Genomic DNA, 11,138 nt, shown 5'->3' with positions numbered 1-11,138 from the left:
GCTTCTTAGTCATCCAACTTTCACCTACCATGCCCCGTTGAGTTTCCTAGGCCCTCAAGCTCCTAGTCCTTCATTATTTCTCCCCCTTTCCTGGCTAGAAATATTTCTCCAACTATTCTCTTTCCTGGGCCTTATTTTCCTCCAGTGATATCAGCCTTCCAAGTCCTGACCTTGGCTAAAAGGTAAAACTGACCTTTTCTGCCCTACACCTACTGTTGAATATTGCTGGAGGAAATCACAGCTTGTTGTTACTATATAATTTTGGTCCTCAAATCTCAGTGAGACACTCAAAGTGATTCTAGGAAGTAGTTTCTCACTTACTTCATGGGTACTTTTCCTTAAGCACTGACCTCCTTTCTCAGCAGATGATATTGCCCCATGTTTCACAGTGAGAAGTTGGAACTTTTCAGGAGCTTTCTCCAAATTTTTTTTCCTCAGGGTCTATGTTTTCCCACCACTTATGCCACTTGGCTGACACACAAAATAAGATCTCAGCTAGACATAAGATTATATTAAACAGGGGCAGAAAAAAGGGTCATTATATCAGAATACTGGAAAACATCTTTTTGCAGTGACTTTTTTTGTTTTTGTTTTATAGCAACAAGCTTTCCATCTCATAGATGATGTAGGATAGCCCTGTACTAGGCTCCGTGAAACCAGTGACATCACCAAAAGTGTCTCGTTCATGTTTCATAGATAGTCATTATTTGAATGAGTGGAGTATGTGAATGAATGAACAAATGTGATAATTCCTGAGGTGAATGAATAAATGTAGAAGTATAAAAAAAGTTTTCTACCCAGAAACTTATGATATAATTTAGAAACATCTGAACATGACATAATAAGGTTTTGAATTGTGTGGGTAAAAAATTAGAGGTAAGGTAATATATAAGAAGGTGCTAATTATATAGTCCAGGTAAGGTAATTCAGACAGAAAGGTTTTTTTAGTTGTTTTTTTGCTTTTGTTTTTGAATACAAGGGAGATCACAGCCCCTGTACCATTGCATGTTCTACGTTTTCAATATTCAGGAGAGAAAGAGTGACTATTCATATTGCCGGAGAGTAGGAGTGTTAGACCATGAAATTTAATACAATATAGAAAGAAAAAGGAGCCAAAGAAAAACTGTACGTAAAGGCAGTGGAGCAGGGGCAGGTAGTGGACATTAAGGATATACTTTAAAATCTCATGGTGGGAAAGAAAAGGAATGCATAAACAGTTTATAATATATAAACACCTGTTTATGAATATTTCATCCATGTATGTGGTCACCACCAGGGGGCGCATTTCCTTCTTTTTGCAGTATGAGCTGCCAAAGAGGGGAAAGTGCTTCCACAAGAGCCAAGCGAAAGAAAAATCCCTGATCTGTTTTCCAGTCACAGGAAGCATTAAAAGTCCCTCTTTTAGCCAATGGTAGGTTTAAATAGGATTCTAACATAATTTGCATTTCACCACAGAAATAGTGCCATAAATAATGGTTAGATTTTGCAGATTGATTCCAAAAGCATATATTTTAACTAATTTTTGATGTAGTTAGAAAAACAAATATAAAACTATTAATGTAATTATATATAATTATATATGATTATAATAGTGTGTATATATGTATTTTTTGTGTATATATTTTTTCAATTGTATTAGTATTTACAATTTTTATGGAAAAGTTTCCCCAGCATAGAATTTTGGAACTTAGTTCATTTAAATCAGTGACTGCCTATTACTCCAAGTCATTAAACAAATGCCAAATGAACAGAGGTTATGTATTCACTCTTAATATTTTCCTATCTTCTGAAATGTAGACTTATTAAAGAAACAATAAGGATTTACCAATACAATTCAAGATAACCTGCTTTCTGTTTTATGAAAGAATAAAATGTTCAGCTTTATTTTTGCAGGTTGATAAAAAGAGACAAGCCTCCCCTCCTTCACCATCCCTAAGCACTTGATCACCATTGTCTGGAAATAAATTATAAAAGTTCCAGGTTAGGTTAAAAATGAGCTGTACTGTGCTTATCAAAGAGCTTCAGACTCTGCAAATACCCTCTGCATCACAAACACAAAGGCATGTTCATTGTACATCCATTTTTCAGCCTAATTTGATCCTAATGCCAACACAGGTAGAAATTCCCGTCATTAACATTATGTTCAAGTGGGAAAGACAGATACTATTAGCAAAGTTTTTTACTTGTTTTGTAGCAGTGCTCTGACATTACAGCCAAATGTGATCAAGGTCTGTGGCCTGCCCTATTCCTCTTGACCTTGCCCCTTTCAGATTTCAAGATCAGTTCAATGCTTGCTCCTCCCTCTGCTAAAAGGCAGTTGGGATTATAAATCACTAATGAAGATTTGTTCCTAGTTAAGCCAATGGAGAAAACACTGTTTTATTGAAGTACACTTGACATACTATGTTATATTCATCTCAGGTATATGACATAGTGATTGGACAATTCTGCATTACTCATTGCCCACCCTGATAAATGTAGTCACCATCTGTCACCAAAGTTATTACAATACTATTGACTGCATTCTCTATGCTGTATTTTTCCTATTTATTTTCTGATTGGAGTTTGTACCTCTTAATCCCCTTCATCTCCTTACCCATCTCTCTCCCCTACCACCGGTTTGTTCTCTGTATTTTAACTGTTTGTTCATTTGTTTTCTTTTTTTAAATTCCACACATAAGTGAAATAATATGGTATTTGTCTTACTCTGTCTGACTTATTTCACTTAACATAATACCCTCTAGGTACATCCATGTTGTCACAAATGAGAGATTTCATTCCTTTTTATGGTTGAGTAACATCCTATGACGTGTGTGTGTGTGTGTGTGTGTGAGAGAGAGAGAGAGAGAGAGAGAGAGAGAGACTGACCTCTTCTCTATTGATGGATGCTTAAGTTGTTTCCATATCTTGGCTATTGTAAATAATGCCACAATAAACATAGGTACCTGTATCTTTTCGAATTACTGTTTTTGTTTCCTTTGGGTAAATAACCAGTAGAGCAATTACTGGATCATACGGTATTTCTATTTTTTAATTTTTTGAAGATTTTTATTTATTTGAGAGAGCTAGCATGAGAAAGGGGGAGTGGCAGAGGGAGAAGCAGACTCCTGGCTGAGCAGGGAGGCTGACATGGGGCTCGATCCCAGGACCCTGGGATCATGACCTGAGCTGAAGGCAAATGCTTAACTGACTGAGCCATCCAGATACCCCTATTTTTTAATTTTTTGAGGAACCTCCATACTGTTTTCCCATAGTGATTGCACCAATTTGTATTCCTATCAACAGTGTAGGAGAGTTCTCTTTTCTCTACATTCTCACCAACACTTGTTGTTTCTTGTGGAAGACCCACCAGAGTTTCATCAGGTTCTTGGGTTGATTACTCCAAAATATTTAATCATCACTCCTCTAGATTCCTTATTTCTATTCTCCTCTCCTTCCCTGTCCTGATTTGAGGACATCTGATTAAGATCATCCATTCTAGGATTAAAAACACAGGAGTTGAAATCCTGATTTTTTTTTTTTTTGGCCACTTAATAGCTATGTAATTAGGGTACATTTCTTCTTTGTCACACAGTTTACTTATTAAGTGAGATAGTAACTAATTGCAACTGCCGAAGCAGGTGAGGTGTTAAATGAGCTACAATTAAAATTTGGTTCTAAATTTGAGAGTGCATCAGAATCACCTGGGAGGGCTTGTTAAAACAGAAATTAGTTGGTCCCATCCTCAGAGTTCAAGGATGGGCTTGGGGAATTACATATCTACCAGGTTTCAAGGTGATGCTGTTGCTGCTGCTAGTCTGAGGACCACAATTTGAGAACTACAGCTTCCCTTCTGAAACAGTCATGGAAACAGTCATTAGACCATTTCTTTGCCCATCACCTTGCTTACCAGGGTAAATTCTATTGCACTGTCACACAAGCCTTCATTACAGCATCTACCATCAAAAGTTACAGCTTAGGCTTTCAAATCTGGCATGCCTGCTGGGTTCTGTCCAGCCCTAGTAGTTAGGAAGAGAATGGATTTTCAGTTTTCAAGGAACACTGTCTAGTAGAAATATAATGCATGATATATATATGATTTAAAATTTTCTAGTAGCCACATTTTAAGAAGGTAAAAGTAATTTTAGTAGTATATTTAACATAAACTATCATCATATGATAGGATTTTGTTATATTAACATTTTATCGATGCAAAATATGGAGATATTTTACATATGTATGTATATGTATGTATGTTTTTTGTACTAAGCCTTAGAAACCTGGTGTGTGTTTTACATTTCCAGCACATCTCAGTTCAGACTAGCTGCATTTCAAGTGCTCAGTAGCCACATGTGGCTAGTGGCTGCTACACTAGGTGGCACAAGTTTTAGAGTATTTGTGAGTGGGAGAGATCCAGATTGTCCCGTATGTGTTCTTAGAGTGTACTGGGCTCTTTGTGCTATAGATTCTCCTGTCATAGGAGTAGCACAACCTCATAAAAGGCCAGGCGCTGTTTTGTGACACACTGGAAGGCCTAGGTCTGGAATTGTAACAGAAAGTCATATGTTTCACCAAGCAAAGAAACTGTCCTTAGGGATCTGTTATGATGCTTCTAAAATATTCACATTTCCAAAATTACCTTTTCTTCCTTGAAGTTAAATTCACAGCATACACATCAATCTGATATTCCAGTCAAGTCTAGGAGTAATGAATGAGCTGCTTTTCCTTCTTCCTAGGAGAGACTCTAGGAGAGCATTTTGAATAGAAATCTCCAGGCAAATCGCCATGTATGTAAATTAGAATCACCATCTCCCAATTCAGCTTTTTTCCCATACTGTGGCCTCTAGTGCTCATACCTAGGAAGACAATGCCTGGGATGAAAAAGCCTACTAACCCTAGAGATTTCCACAGCGGATGTGATTGAATACTAAATTAATGAAAATGCTCAGTCTAAATCCCCCAATTGTATTCCGACAACACCGAAACTTGTTTTAGTCAGTTATATTCATCTCTACTCAAAAGGTCCTTTAACCCACTTTTGTAAACATCTCAGCTTGAAAATCATTTTCATTTTGTCTCTCCACAGCCAAGTGTTTAGGTTCTGTAACAAATAGTTGTACTTTGTAAGTTTTTAGGTCCTACTTAAATCTTGAAAAAGGGACAATATTTCAGAAGTATATTTCATGGGTCAGATGTTTTAGATTTGCTGTGGGATCACTGAAGTTATGCCATTAGTTGAGAATAAGAAATAGCATGTAATAGCATGTAATAGGTCTCTGACTTTCTCTGGAACCTCCGACCACATCGAGGCATTTTTCAGATACATGGCTTATCAGGGAAGGACAATATTAGTTTGAGCCATATGAAACTATAAGTCTCCAGTGGTGGGTGGAGACATGCTCTATGGAAGTTGACAGAGGGAACTGTACTTCAGGGGCACTCGTCTAAGAATCAAGAGTTGGGTGGATGTTAAACATTTATTTCCTTTGCATAGTTTATTTATTTTATATTCATCAATCCCTTAAAAAAGTTGGCCGCCTGTTTCACATTTGGGGAGATGTAGTATTTTTAAAATGGACAACTTATTTTAAGACAAGAGACTCAAGAGAGAAGTCTCTAGGCAAAAGCCATCCCTGTCATCCCTAGGGAAGCTGAGAAGCAGGTATTTTACTGATAATTTTATATGAAGGCAGGGTGCCCTGGCTGGCATCTGAGCTGCATTTCTATTTTTTCTGTAATTAGCAGAGTAACTGATTGACTATATTTTTGAAAATATTCTGGAATTTTCTTCAGCAAGTGATATTTTAGAATCTGAAAGATACTTTGCCAAATGCAGTAGATATGATTTTGAAGTTTTACATAAATAAAAATTGTGTAAATTAAATAACAAATGTCAATTTTCAATTAGAATTGAAATATTACCTTAATTTTTAAATGATCTTTAACTAGCAGTGGTTACTAACAGTCACTCTGCTCATTAATTATTAATCTCTCACAGCTCTTTTAGTTGTAAACAAATATTTCAATTTATCCAAAGTGATTTTGTCTAAAATAATACTTTATAATGGAAATTAAGCCCTTTATTTTATCTGCTTTGTAATTTAGATGTCAAAATATTAGGTTTATATAGTAATCACTTTGCTCAAAACCTTTAATGGGACCATCAAAGCCTAGATTTGCCTAAATTTAATCAACTTCTTTTTTCCACCCTCTCATTAAACTTTTGTTTTGATGGGTCTCAAAATTCTGTGACAGATTTTTGGTCAAGTTGTTTCCATTAAAAAAATACTGATTTTGAAAACTAATGACTTAAAACTGCCACACAAACACACAAAACCCAAATGGTCCAGAAAACATTCTTTCCTTCTGAAGGTTTTATAATGCATTGTTATCATTAACTAGTCTTTTACTATTAAACTTAAATGGCCAATTGACACAAACAGTTCTGAGACCATTCTTCCACCACTCATTAAGACTGGGGTGCCAGCTGTTGGGGATAATATTCATTTAGCCATCTGAGATATCTGGGCAGACTTGGTAACCTTACAAGCTCCATCTGCCTTCTTGTCCACTGCTTTGATGACACCCACAGCAACCATCTGTCTCATGTCACGAACAGCAAAACACCCCAGAGGAGGATAGAGAAGCTCTCAACACACGTAGGCTTGCCAGGAACCATTTCAACAATGACAGTATTGCCAGATTTCAAGAATTTAGGACTATCTTCCCGTCTTTTCCCAGAACAACGATCTATCTTCTTCAGCTCAGCAAACTTGCAAGCAATGTGAGCTATATGACAATCCAGCACAGGTGCATATCCAGCATTGATTTGGTCTGGATGGTTCAGGATAATCACCTGAGCTATGAAGCCAGCTGCTTCCATTGGTGGGTCATTTTTACTGTCACCAGCCACATTGCCACGATGAACATCTTTGACACATACATTTTTTTTAGATTTTATTTATTTATTTATTTATTTATTTATTTATTTATTTATTTATTTATTTATGTATTTATTTATTTTTAGATTTTATTTATTCATGAGACACACACACACACAGAGAGAGAGAGAGAGAGAGAGAGAGAGAGGCAGAGACACAGGCAGAGGGAGAAGCAGGCTCCATGCGGGAAGCCTGACATGGGACTCGATCCCAGGTCTCCAGGATCACGTCCTGGGAAGAAGGTGGTGCTAACCGCTGAGCCACCCAGGCTGCCCGACACATATATTCTTAACATTGAAGCCCACATTGTCCTCAGAAAGAGCCTCACTCAAAGCTTCATGGTGCATTCCGACAGACTTTACTTCAGTCGAATTTTGACTGGAGCAAGGGTGACCATCATGCCAGGTTTAAGAATAACAGTCTCCACTTGGCCCACAGGGACAGTACCAATACCACCAATTTTGTAGACGTCCTGGAGAGGCAGACGCAAGGGCTTATCAGTTGGACAAGTTGGTGGCAGAATGCAATCCAGAGCCTCAAGCAGTGTGGTTCTGCTGCCATTCCCATCTTTACAAGTGACTTTATATCTCTTGAACCAAGGCATATTAGCACTTGGCTCCAGCATGTTGCCACTATTCAACCAGAAATTGGCACAAATGCTACTGTGTCGGGGTTGTAGCCAATTTTCTTAATGTAGGTGCTGACTTCCTTGACAATATCCTCATATCTCTTCAATATACGAGGCTGTAGGGTGGCTCAGTGGAATCCATTTTGTTAACACCAACAATTAATTGTTTTATACCCAGTGTGTAAGCCAGAAGGGCATGCTCACAGGTCTTCCCATTCTTGGAGATACTGCTTCAAATTCACCAACACCAGCAGCAACAATCAGGACAGCACCGTCAGCCTGAGATGTGCCTATAATCATGTTTTTGATAAAGTCTTTGTGTCCTGGGGCATCAGTTCTGGTCACATAATACTTGCTGGTCTTGAATTTCCACACAATGATACCATGTTCACGTTCATCTTCAGTTTATCCAAGATTCAGGCATATTTGAAGGAGCCCTTTCCCATCTCAGCAGCCTCCTTCTCAGATTTTTTGATAGATTTTTTGTTGATCCCACCACATTTGTAGATCAGATGACCAGTAGGGATAGATTTGCCCAAATCCATGTGTCCAATGATGACAATGTTGATGTGAGTCTTTTCCTTTCCCATTTTGGTTTAGGTTTAGTGGTGGTGTTCATGTCACCTGTGTTCTGGCAGCAAATCCATTGCTGAAAAGCTTTAATCAACTTCTTAATCCCACCACTTTCCTATAGACCCTCCCATTCAACCATACCAGTGTTTTCATGTTCCCCCATCATTTGCCATATGCACTATTCTGTTCCTCCAGCCAGAGACACTTCCCCATATCTTCTCTGGAACAAACCTTATTCCTTCTTCTAGATCCATCTCAGCTCTTCTCTTGATAGTGACCATTTCAGCTTCAGGTTGGATATTCCCTCCCTTAATCTCACAATGCAGCTATCATCTGAACCTCAGCCATGCTACCTTGAAGTGCTTTTTGGCAATTTGTATTCATATCATTAACGAAGTTACTCTACAAATATTTACTGAGACCCCACTATGTACCATGCAATGGTGTGAGGGCTGAGGGTAGAGTAGTGAGCACGATTATTTGTTCTCATGGACTTTGCAGTCTCTATCTGGAGAGATAATCAGTAAATGACACTAGTAAAAAAAAAAAATCCTCACAAATATCTGTATATTATAACACTCAGCGTTTTAGCACCTGCCTTTGGCCCGGGGCATGATCCTGGCATCCCGGGAACAAGTCCCACATCGGGTTCCCTGCATGGAGCCTGCTTCTCCCTCTGCCTATGTCTCTGCCTCTCTCTCTCTCGCTCTCTGTCTCTCATGAATAAATAAATAAAATATTTGAAAAAAAAATAACAATCATGGTAGATGCATGCTGGAAATGAAGGATCTCATCTTAGAGAAATAGGGAATAACCCCAACCCCATCCCCCACTCTGGTAAAGTGGTGTTTAAGCTGACGATCAATGATAGGCTAAAGTTTGCCAGGTCAGAGGTTTGGGACAGCTATTGAAGGTAAAAGCAATGGCCTAGGCAATGGTCTAGAGGCAGAAAGAGCTAGGCTGACTGAAGTGATAGGAAGAAGTTGTAAACTCCCTGATGGCATTGCCCATCCCTGAAATCTCTTTGCATCCCACCACCACGCCCTGCTCTGTTCATAGTGGGTTCTTACTTGCCATTACATAGTGGTGTTGGTTACACTGGCATTTCTTGATCTGGGAATCAGGATATAATTTTCTATTCTGATCATTCTTTTTAAACTCTGGGAATAAGGAGATAAGATAATTTTTTAAAACCTACCCCTTCATCTCTTGACCAGGCACTGTTCTGCTCAGCAATGGAATTTCTTGGGAATCCAAGGCCCAAAGTAATTATTTCATTGTATGAAATCCTAATTATAGTATATAAATAGATTTCATTTAATAGTTTTAAGAGAAGAAAGTACGCTGTTTGCAAATGGTTACCCAATAGGACATATTTTCTTTATTCAGCAAACTTTAGCAACAGCATTGTTTTAAAAGGAAGTGAGGAAAAATACTGAGAATACTTTTGGAGGGGTACCACATATTCTCCCTGATAGTGATTATGCTAGGGAAGAGAAGCCATACTTATTTGAGAGTATTTTCTAAGGCCATCTATAGGAATAGGTAGTGTTCAATTAAAAAAAAAAAACATAAAGTGCCAAAACCTGTATACTTACTGCAGTTCCAATTTATTTATTCCATTATAATTTATTCTTTGAAGAGATTACTTAAATATTTTTATATTGAGTGGCTCAGGGAAATAAAAATTCTGCCCAGTTTTATTTTTTATTTTTATTTTTTTAAGATTTTATTTATTCATGAGACACAGAGAGAGAGAGAGGCAGAGAAGCAGGCTCCATGCAGAGAGCCCGACATGGGACTCGATCCCTGGTCTTTAGGATCACACCCTGGGCTGAAGGCAGTGCTAAACCGCTGAGCCACCTGGGCTGCCCTCTGCCCAGTTTTATAATCAGTTATCGCTCAGCACCCATATTACACTGGACTTCTTGACATGTTTCTTAAACCCTTTGATAACTGCTCTGGGCAGTTAAATAAGACTCTTGCACAATCTCAAAGCAAGGCATCATTTTCTCTTTCCAGTTTTAGTAAGGTTCACACTAATCTTTTAGATTTCTAAAATCTAAAATCATTTAGATTTCTTTGTGCCTTCTCAGAAAGAATGTCTAATTCATGTTGAAAACTTTACTTTTTTTAAGTTTTATTTATTTATGATAGACATAGAGAGAGAGGCAGAGACACAGGAGGAGAGAGAAGAAGCAGGCTCCATGCCAGGAGTCTGACATGGGACTCGATCCTGGGACTCCAGGATCATGCCCTGGGTCAAAGGCAGGTGCTAAAGTGCTGAGCCACCCAGGGATCCCCATGTTGAAAACTTTAAATGGATCACTTAGATGGTTTTGCTCATGGAGAAGGAAGCCTTTGATGGATCCAAACAAGAGGTTTTTCTCAAGACCTATGAATTCTGAGAAACTCAGGAAGGCTTTGGGAGTCACAGCCAAGAGTGATAATGAATGGGCTGTGACAGTTTACAGGGTGATGAATGCTTTGGAAGGCAGAGGAAGGAGCAACAGTTGTACTTGGGGGTCAAAGAAGATTTCAGAGAGGAAGCAACATTAAGGGAAATTTTGGAAGATAAATTTTATCAAGTGTACAAAGTAGATGACGGCTGCCCCAAGCAAAGAGAACAGAATCACAGAAACATGAAAGAAGTGCTTAGAAAATTGCAATCGTTTGGAAAGGGAGGAGTGCAGAGCAGATGTGGGGTAGGGTAGAGTAGGGTAGAAGGTAAGGATGGGAAGGAGTAGGATCAACTGGAGGAGCAAGACTGAAGGTGTGAAAACTAGCTAGAATACTGTAATAGTCCGTAATGGAGATGACAGGGACATGAATGAAGTAGTGGAAGTGGCAGGAAAAGAATAGAAAATATTAGGAAGGCTCTTAAGAAGTAAATCACAGTGTGACAGTTGATTAGGTACAGAACATGGAAAAGGAGAAGTCTAGGATGGCATTTTTATCCACTTTGCCCTTAATGTGATTCTGCATCACTGTTTCTTAAAATCCAACATTAATTTATT

The sequence above is a fragment of the Nyctereutes procyonoides genome, unplaced genomic scaffold (assembly GCF_905146905.1).
Source record: "Nyctereutes procyonoides isolate TBG_1078 unplaced genomic scaffold, NYPRO_anot_genome, whole genome shotgun sequence".
NCBI classification, from domain to species: domain Eukaryota; kingdom Metazoa; phylum Chordata; class Mammalia; order Carnivora; family Canidae; genus Nyctereutes; species Nyctereutes procyonoides.
This window is presented reverse-complemented; position numbering follows the sequence as displayed.